Raw genomic sequence first — 10536 nt, 5'->3', positions numbered from 1 at the left:
TAACGACGTGTTTAGTGACAGAGACTTCTACTGTGGCCTTTTATCAGAATAAATCCATTTTGAACTTGTTCATCAGTGTTGACTACATCTCTTCACTTGTTACAACGGATGTACCAGTTCTTGTTTGTATTGTAGCTCAACTACACGTAATACACCCGAACAATTACACCCAAACGATTGCAGAGTAATTGGTTGACTTCAAGACAGCCTGAACTAGCAACATCACAGGTGTCATTAAATATGAAAAACGCCAATCCTACGCACTATTAATAAAAACGGCATTATGCATTAGCCGTAATTGTGTAATCAGGTGAAAGAAGCTTCTCGCGCCTCAAAGGAAGAATTACTTGAGGTGAACAATTCTCAAAGATAGATTGAAATATCTGGTAATTCTTGCTTTTGAGAGGGATCTATGTAGGAAAAAGAATTATTATATCATACTGTATGACTTTGCTACACGCAAGGCTCGTAAAGGAATTCTGTACGTAGTAAAGAATGAATAAAATGCATAGACGAACTTATTTTCTAAACTCTTAAATTTGACTTATTGTCCGCTTCCCTACCCAAAACGTGGCCTCTCGAAATCCGTTTCAAATAGGGCCCCACAATGGTTAAGTTCGGCCCTGCTATTTAGTGTTTGTAAAATGTTTGTTTGTAAATTGTTTTACATGTTTCGGATGCTCCTTCAGAGTTTAGTCCAAACCTCCCGCAATACAAAGGGGGATGGGAGCGGGCAGGGTTTGACAGTCCAGCGACGTGTGAATACCCACGTGTTCTTCCGCCCTCCCTTCTTGTTTTCTCGTGGACTATCAGCAGAAATAAGAGAGTGATCTTTCCTTTACTTCTCGTTTAAACTGTTGAGGGAAGAAGAGAATTATATATAGAGATTGTTCTAATTTTTAGTTTTTATTCGAAATATTTGATAGGCTCTATGATATTTTTTTTACCTTTCCTTTCTTATAAAACCTGCTAATGCTCACATAACACTTTGTCCCCTTCTTGGTTGCACTTTCAATAAAACTTCGCCTCATTTCTACCATCCCCCCTTTTGGCCGTTGCGTTCTAGTATATGTCACGTTCAAGTGGATCGACCGCTTTAAATCGCCCTACCAATCATACTCCTATCCGGCATTTTGAGTTCTACTTTACTTGAATTTAGCATGTTACATTTAATTGACACGTACTGCTTTTTAACCATGCTCTTCTCAAAGATATAAAGATTAGTACTTTAGAGGCCAAGGATTTCTTGTCTAAAAATATATTAAGTTACAAATATGATTGCTTTTACAAATGTTATATCAATGTAGTCAGTTTGTCTCTTTGTCGGTCTGGAAAAAAACGTTTTTACACGTTGAATCTCACACACCCAATCTCAGATCAAGCTGAAATTTTGAGCAATGATTTCATTTAACTAAAAATACAAGAATGAATATAAAAAAATACCAATTAGTTAATAACTATTTGTAATTGATTATTTCGGTCGGCTTCTCAAACAAGGGAAAGAAATAGTACTTGGCTGAATTAGTCCACTTTATAGGTCGTCTTTCTGAGTCTTAGTGAATACCAAACCTGAAAAATAGGTGGAGACTATAAAAACAATAGATAACTATACCGTTCACGATGTTTGTAAGTTCTGCAGTGAGGCTCCAGCAGAGGGGTTACCGTAATGGCTTGAGAAACCTGAGTATAGAGATGGCTTGAGCTATTATTTCGAATTCAGGTCGTTTCAATTTTTTTTTTTTTTATAATTGAATTTTTTTGTTAGTCTCGATCTATTACAAATGTAATTACAAGAATGATCCAAGCTAATTGATACAAATGTGCTTAATATATAATTTTTAAAATAATTTTTTCTTTGTTTTCTTGTTATACAATGTCTACAAAAGCATGTTTTCACGCCAATGAAGACTGTAGGCACAAATAGAGTTTAAAATGTGCTTAAAAACCAAAGGAATCATATCGTTATTTTAAATAACTCGTTGTTCAAAAATAATTTGTGTCGAAATTGGAAATAATTATTATTTTGTTTTTAAATTAAACCACTTCTGTTTCGATCATAAAAGGTGAGAGTGCCTAGCACATGGAAAATAATACCTGGTTCAGTTTTCGTTTCTTTCTTTTTACCGCCTACGAAAGAATTAGCAATAAGTCATTCAATCAATCAGCCCTCCCCCAATATATATGTAAATATATATATATATTGTTGTAACCCTGCTCCCTGGCCACACTAATGGTGAACATCTGAGCACTACTAAACACTATTAGTACAAGACATATTTAGACAGTAAGAAGATTGAGATAGATTTGGCTGTAGTGTTATTGAGGTCTGGGCTGTCTTGACCAGAGAACGTCCTTGTGCTATGAACTGTGTTAAGGACATAAGGCGGCAATGGGAAGTGTGTTGATGGTGTGTATTGTTGGTTAAGTAAGAAGGGACTGGTGGACTTGATGGCTAAGGTTCATGCCTGTTAGTGCTTGTAGCGTAAATAAATACCTAATTATTTTTACCTACTGCCTTCGTTGAGTGCCTACCCTAGAGTTATAACAATATATATATATATATATATATATATATATATACATATATATTATATTTTATTATTTTAACGATTCTAAAAATCCATTCTTTCTGCCAACTCCTTCACAAGATATCATCAACTCAAAAACACTTGACAACTCAATGATCCACAAACAAGATAACAGTTTAATCTCCAATAAATCCCAGTGATACTGTACAGATAACAACATATAAAGCAAAACAAAATATAAACAAAATGAAATGACACCACTCTAGGGTATTAATGAATTTTCACTGCAATGGAAATACCAAAGTGATGTAGTCATATAGGTAAAGTCTGTAAATCATGTGAACAATTTTTGTAACATGAATATGTATTGTAAAAAAATGTAATTTGTTGATAAAAATGTTTTTGTGACATTATTTCAGAGCACTTGAAAAGTCAAGAAAACAAGGAATATGCTTGTAATGAAACCCTCACTAAAAATGCAACCATCTCTCAAAAATGTAAGTTATCTTTTCATTCAATTTTGTGAATATTAAAATAGTCTTTTTTCATTGTAGAAACAAGAATATTTTTCTTTTGTATAATTTTTAGATTTAAAAGAATATTATTATAATTTTTTAAATATATTTTTTTGTTTCGGTTTTCTAGATCCTAGCCGGTGGTTAGAGTTAAACAAAAGTTGCCAACTACAGACTTCAAATGATGTTTTATTTAATGAGCTCTTAAGATTGTGTGAAGATCAAACCCTGTCTGCCTTGACATTGTACATTAGCGCCGACAATGAACATTGTGTCCATAATGCTTCCTTTACTAATGACAGTTTTTTTCTGTGAATATTCCAATGGTTTAATTGTTTCTATCGCTGAAAATTTCGTATTCGACCTGAACAATTCTACTGTTTATATCAATTGCTATAGAAACGAGTCTGATAGTTCAAACAAGTCCTGCGGTGGCTTATATCTAAACATTGTAAAAGCAGGTATTTATGTATAAAGTGTATTTTACATACTAAAGTTGAATTAGTTACTCGTCATTAACAAAGCTTTTTTGTAAACACCTTTGTAGTTCTAAATATTAGAATATTAACTTTATAATTGAAATAATTTTTTTTTCAGCTGCCAAAGCAATACATCTGTTATATATAGATTTTGGTACTGCTTATAACGTATTATAACATGTCAATGTAACGCGGGTTTAAAAAAATAGTTATTAGTTTTTATATTGAAAGTGGACTTTTTAGTATAGGGACTTTTATTTAGTGGCATACCGACATGTGTCCGAGTGGAGGGGAAGGAAACTAAATTAATAAGCAGATTAGCTTTCAAATAAAAATATAATATTAGTGTAATTCAGAAAATATATTTGCTTTGTTCTTATATAGGTTGCCAACGATTTGTCACTAGGTACACGACTTCCAAATATATAGAAACAATTTGGTTTTCTTTTTCAACTATACTAACAGTCTACGTTATTGTATTATTTTTCCTTGAAAAGTATACAGGTATATATTATTTTTCAATTTTTTTAGCTGCTTACATATTTATAATAACATTCAAAAGTATTAAAAAAAATATATTTTTATAGTAAAGTGTTTTTTTTTAAACATTCAAGAATGATATAATGAGATACGTCGTTAAGACAAGAGCTTTTAAATGCATAGTATTTAATATTGAATTTTTTTATGCATTTAAGTCACTGCAATGTATTATTGAAATGTATATCCACCATTTATACAAGTATTTCTTTAAATGGTCTATTTTATTTTTAACAGAAATTTTCACTAAATGTAGGATTGACTATCTTGTGACGAAAATAAGGTATTCCTTTTCATATTTGAAACAAATTATTATTTAAGCTGAAAAATGATTTTTTTTTCATAATAATACTTGGTCATAAGAAAACTTAATGTAAACATATAGTCAAACATTGATAAAAGGTTCTGCAGTCATTGGCGTATACAGAATATTATAAAGAATTAATGGAGATGGGATATTAATAAGAAACTGTCGTATGATTTTTTATTATAATATTGCTAATAAAAAAGTTAAATTGAAGTTTAATAATGGTATATTTGATCTATACATTAAAAGAAGAAAAAAAATTAGTTTATATTACTTTTAAAAGTTGCATTGTGTTATTCTGATTTGTATTAAGTGAATTTTTAAAATTATTATATACTTTAAAAAAAGCAAGTTTTATGAATACATTAGCGTCTGCCTATCTGCAGCATTTTCCGTCTTTGCAAATTGTTGTGTGACTAAAGAGGCCAATCTTTGATACACACCTGTGGTCGCATGTTGGGCATATGTGAACACCAGGCACTGTTGCATTTTCACCCTTCTTGCTGCTTCTGTTGTGTATGGCATCTGCAATTCGAGACCATTCCTTTATTCTCTTTCTCCATGTGGATCTGTCCAGTGCCACTTTCCCCCAGTTGATAGTGTCGATTTTGAAGAGCTTCATGTCGCGTTTGCATACATCCGTATAACGTAAACATGGGCGACCAGCGGCTTCTATCAGATTGCCAAACAGAATGAATTGTGGAAGTCGATCTACTGGCATTCTACAAAATAGGCCAAACCAGCCAAGACGTCTGCTGCTGATAACAGTCCTGATGTTATTGCACTCTGCTCTTCGTAGCACTTCCTCATTGGTTATTTTATATTGCCACCATATTTTAAAGATCCGCATTAGGCGTCGGAGTTGGAAGACATTCAGCTTTTTCTCCTGCCAAGAGTAGGTTGACCATGTTTCACTTCCGCATAGCAAAGTGCTCATCACACAGGTAAGGTAGACTAATGCTTTAGTATTGTTAGTCAGCAATATATTGTCCCAGACTCTTTTCTGCAACCGTGACATGGTGGCCATTGCTTTGGTTATCCTGTTGTTAAAGTCTTTATCCAGGACAGCATTGTTGGATATGATGGAGCCAAGGTAACAAAAGTGATCAACAATTTCTAGTGGTTGGCCATTAATGTTTACTTGAGGTGCAGTATTTGTGTTCTGGACTAGTATCTTACTCTTGTTTTGACTGATATTTAAGCCGAACTTCTGGCAAGCAGCAGATAGTTTGTCAACCAGGGACTGAAGCTGAATATCAGAATCAGCCACAATAGCTGCATCATCAGCATACAGGAGTTCCATGATAAGCATCTTCCTAATCTTGGTTTTGCCCGCAGCCTTGATACATTAAATAGTTTTCCAGAGGATCTTGTATGGAGAAATACACCTTCGTTGATGTCGTTGTACGCATAATGCAGTAGACAGGAGATCATATGACAGTCTGTACACTGTATATAATGTACATTTTGTATAAAACGATATTATACTGTAGAATCTGAAAGAAATTCATTTTGTGTGTCTAAGTGTCACCGGGGTAGTATTTTGGCACCATAAATGTCACTGAGTTATATTTTGATCCTGTCATATAACTGTTGGTTTATCGATGTAGGCGTGGTGGTGACATTGGGTTCATATTATAATGCGATCATACTTCACTTGCACAGAATAAGGGAAGCATGGTCGAGAGGCCAAGTACGCTTGAACTTGGCTTGGCTTGGCTACCTAGAAGGGGGCTCGAGGTTCGACACCCGACTCGGGCAGTACGGAAAACCAACTCCCAGATAAGCCACACTGCCTCCCTTGGCCCAATAAATAATTGGTTAAATTTTCAACATTATCCAAGAATTGATGTGTGGGAATTATTAAATTATACAATATAGGAGGAGACCAAACCCTACATATTTAGCTCTATCGGTAAATACTGAGTGATTAATTTCCCTTTTTGGTATAAAAAAAATAAACTTTTCTAGTAATTAATTTACTGATTGACTCGTGTATTACTTATACTAAAGAATAGAGTTTCAACTTGATCCTAGTATGGGTGTTTGAAAAATAACTTCTACAAACTTTTAAACAGTTAGAGTGAGTTGATATAAGCTTTGCTAACTTCTGTGAAATATATGCTTTTCTTCCAACAGTACTTAAAGAAAAAAAACAAAACTGTCTTTCACTGAAGAATTTATTTTACCAAGCTGGAGCGCTTAGTTCTTTACACAAAAAAATTGAAAGCAGAAAATAACGTCTTACTGTTTTAAACAGTATATGTTTCTTAAAGTAAAGCTCAGACTGTTAAACGTAAATTTTAATGTTATGACAAATATAGACAACTTTTTTCAACAGTCTGTCTTTTCCTCAAGTGCCAATTATCAATGTGAATTACTTCAAATATACCAAGTATGAGAATGATCAATTAACTATTGTCCCAGCGGCTTTAGACAATAATAAATGTAGAACAATTTTACCTTAAAAACACGGTGGATGAAGCAAATAGTTATTAGTTGATGAGTTCTCAACTAACGACATAAAAAAAAATGTTCTTGATATTTTAAGTAAACTTTTGTTTTTGTATTGTAACATAGTAAAATTTCATTTTTTACTGTTACAGTGGATAACCAGGATGTTTATTTTCTACATTTTGTAGGTTTATTTGATAAAGAAGGTAAAATATTTTTCAATAATAGAAATAGAAAATATATACCATAGTGATTAACCTCATGAATGTACCAAAAGGATATCACTCAAATTATATAGCTTATTAATGTTTTATGAGACTTTTGAATGCAGCATTATTACTATATGTAGAAACCATATTAGTATATATATATATGCTCAAGGAATAAATATATTAGTAGTCTTTAAGGGTTAGGGTTGTCAATAAGTTTTTGAGAAGTGATAATTAAATGGCCAAAGATAGAAACAATACGGACATTTGATTTATAAAAAATAAAATTATACTTCAATAATAGTATGTTAATTCTACATTCGTTGCAGAAATTTGTTCTTGAATTAAAAAGTAAAGTTAAATTCAACCCCCCACCCCAAAAAAAACAAAAAAACTTCCTTATTATTATTATTCCAGAATAGTGATAAACTATGAATATCTTATCAGCAAAGTATTCATTAAAAAAAAAATTTAAAAAATTTCCTAATTTTTGAATGTGTCTTTTACAAGTGTTTATGTGTGAGGAGATTGATTTTTGTTTAATAGAAACTGATTCAGAATACGAAAGCAATGATGAATTGAAAATGCAGTGAATATCAAAATGCTACATGTTAAATGTAAAGAACTTAAAAAGCAGTAGACCTATCTTTAAAATCTTAATATTTTCCCACAGATATTTACTGCACAATAGACGAGGCTTTTGTATCTACAACACATCACGATTTTAAAAGGGAGATCACTGCAAGAAAATGTAGCATCGAGGAAACACATCAATACAACTAATTTAATAAAGTTTAATTCACTTATTTTAAATCATCTGTGAAGAGATAACAAAGTAGTCAAAAATATATATCATATATATGTAGAAAGAGAGAGAGAGAAGAGATAATTGAATGTAAGGTGTATGTGTATCCCGCATAGAAATCAAAACCGTTTGACTAATCTTAATAAGACTTGACTTCAACGCACCTTAGATACTAGTGGAAAACCAAATGTAACTAAAGATGCCCTAACGCAAGCTAAAGACGCTAAAAAAAATTACACAATTCTGTTGACGCAATGGACCTCATTCACCAATCGTAAACAAACAACATTTAAACAATGAGGTCCATTGAATGTCGGTCGAATACAGGGCCGGTCTTAGGCCACTGAAACCTAGTCATTTTTTAGGTACTCTTGACTAATTAAGTGACTATGGCTTTGTTTTTTTTTTTCATAGAATGGGGTTTTGAGGTTGTCTACATTATTGGAATTTGTAGACTGTAGTTTTATCTTTAAGTTTTATTTGGCAGGGATGAGGGTTAAACTTAGACGACTCACCCATGGAAAAGATTATTAAATTTGGTGACTAAATTTTGCTTTATTATTTACGTAAAAACTCACCTGAGGAGGGTTTAAAACTCAAAACCTTATTGTGAAGGCTTTAACAATCAAAAGCCCCCCCCACACACACACACACTTATTTACCTTCATGGACTTTGTTGATTGTATTGTGCTTTAGTTTTTTATTGAAGAGGAGGTTTTAACCTTAAAACCCCAAAAAAGGTTCTTTTTAAAGTGAACCCCAACTCTCTACTCATGGCTACCCCCATGATCTAGAGGCCTTTATAGGCCTTTATAGAAAATACAATTTATTTTCCTTGGTGTCATAAAGGCTAGCACTCTTAAACCATGCTATAGGACAGCGGTTCTCAACCTTTTTAGCTCGGCGACCCCTTTTTACTATTTCCCACCATGCGGCGACCCCCAACCGTAAATATTCTAAAGTAACAGCGCTTTTGATAATGTTATAAAAATCGTAATCCATAGTCCTGTTGGTCTTAGGCGACCCCTGCAAAGGGGATCGCGAACCACAGGTTGAGAAACCCTGCTATAGGAGATAAGATGAGTTCCGCAAGCCGAAAAGGTTGAGAAACACTGTTAGAGAGGACACATGAACTCCTGATCGATTCTATTGACATGAAGGACTATAATAAGTTCTTCCTAGCAATAACGCTAATAGCACTGTAACACTGTGTGTATAAAAAAGAGATTGTGATCAGATTTTATCATAGAACGACAAATTTGAGAGACTACAAAGAAGTTTGGGTTTTCTAACCCATATAAAGCTTAAATAACATATTGACACAGTACAAACATACACAATGTATTATTACTGAAATATAAGGTATTAAAATGTATAAATTGCCAAGACAAATATTATGTGAAACGTTTTAAATATTAACTTTTGATCCATGGTGTCTATGTATACTTAACTTAAAGTATTTTGAGAAACATGTATTATATTTTTACTTATTATTAGCAAGTGTTTGGTATGTATAGCTGGAGATACCATACAGTCATTAAATAAACCAATGTTAATGTAAACAAATAATTGCATTAATTTTTAGTCTATCATCGTTTCATTTTGTTTTTGATTTTTTTTTTTAAATTTTAAAGTAATATCTTAAAAAACTTTTTGAAAATAAAAGTGTGCCTCTTAATAAACACACATACACAAGCCAAAATGTTTATAAAAGAAAATGATGTGAAAAACAAACACATATTTACATTTAGAACTGAAAACACGTAACACAAACACTCATGCAAAACATAGATATGAATAATTCTTTTAAAAGAATTAATACAATAAACGTACATAATGTATATCGCACCAAAACGTCCCGTCGCCAAAACGGCTGGCGCCAAAACGACCTTCGCGCCAAAACGGCGGGGCCAAAACGGCGTCGCCAAAACGGCGGCGCCAAAACGTCCTGCTTCGATAAACATTCTATACGTTATGGGTTTTCGTTAAAAAAAAACCAACAACAACACATATACTTACTATTGTGAAATTTGTTTAAGTCCTAGCTTTAATTTATAATTACTACCTACAATAACAATACAGGGATATATCACTGGTAGATATATTTATAAACATGACAGTAAAAACATTTTCAAAAAAATATTTCCCGCTGCTTCTCGTGTAATGCGATCTACAAGTGTTACATTTCTAGAAAAGACTTTTAGGTTCCTCCGTCCACCTAACCTCCGCCTTCCATAAATCTCTGACATAGAATAGAGGCATTGTTAAAAAAAAAACTTTATATCTGTAAATGTTATAAATATTTAAACGTAAGCTAGATCAACAAACTCTAACTTCCTTAAAAACTATTTATATTTATTATGACAGAAAAAAAAACTGAATAAAGTAGGTTAAAATTCAATATACCCTTTTTATTTTTAGGTCAACGAATATTTGGGGCCCGTAAGAATTGTGGGTCAATAATGTCATAATGACCCGAAATTAAAAATCCCAATTTTCTCCAGGATTCGAACGCTTCAAACGCTTACCGCTTAGCCACCGCTGCCTGTAGTTGGGGAAAAGTAAAGGAGGTGGTCGTAATGCTAGTTACATGGCACCTTTGTTTACTGTGGGCACAGACGCAGATGACTTTTATATTATTAGCCCCATAAATAGCATGGTTCTAAAAGGGAAACGAGAACGACTTAATTATACTTAAGGCT

General features: G+C 32.8%; 1 long non-coding RNA gene across 1 annotated transcript; it reads left to right on the top strand.

Moving 5' to 3' along the window:
* The first annotated feature begins 2718 nt into the window (after positions 1–2718).
* LOC129922867 (uncharacterized) lies at positions 2719–7842 on the top strand. Its single transcript, XR_008774818.1, has 7 exons — positions 2719–2848; positions 2948–3025; positions 3174–3504; positions 3907–4026; positions 4297–4342; positions 6973–7026; positions 7703–7842. It is a non-coding gene; the product is annotated as an uncharacterized LOC129922867 (long non-coding RNA).
* Positions 7843–10536: the final 2694 nt, after the last annotated feature.

This window comes from Biomphalaria glabrata, chromosome 14 (assembly GCF_947242115.1).
Source record: "Biomphalaria glabrata chromosome 14, xgBioGlab47.1, whole genome shotgun sequence".
In the NCBI taxonomy this organism is placed as follows: Eukaryota; Metazoa; Mollusca; class Gastropoda; family Planorbidae; genus Biomphalaria; species Biomphalaria glabrata.
This window is presented reverse-complemented; position numbering and strand designations above follow the sequence as displayed.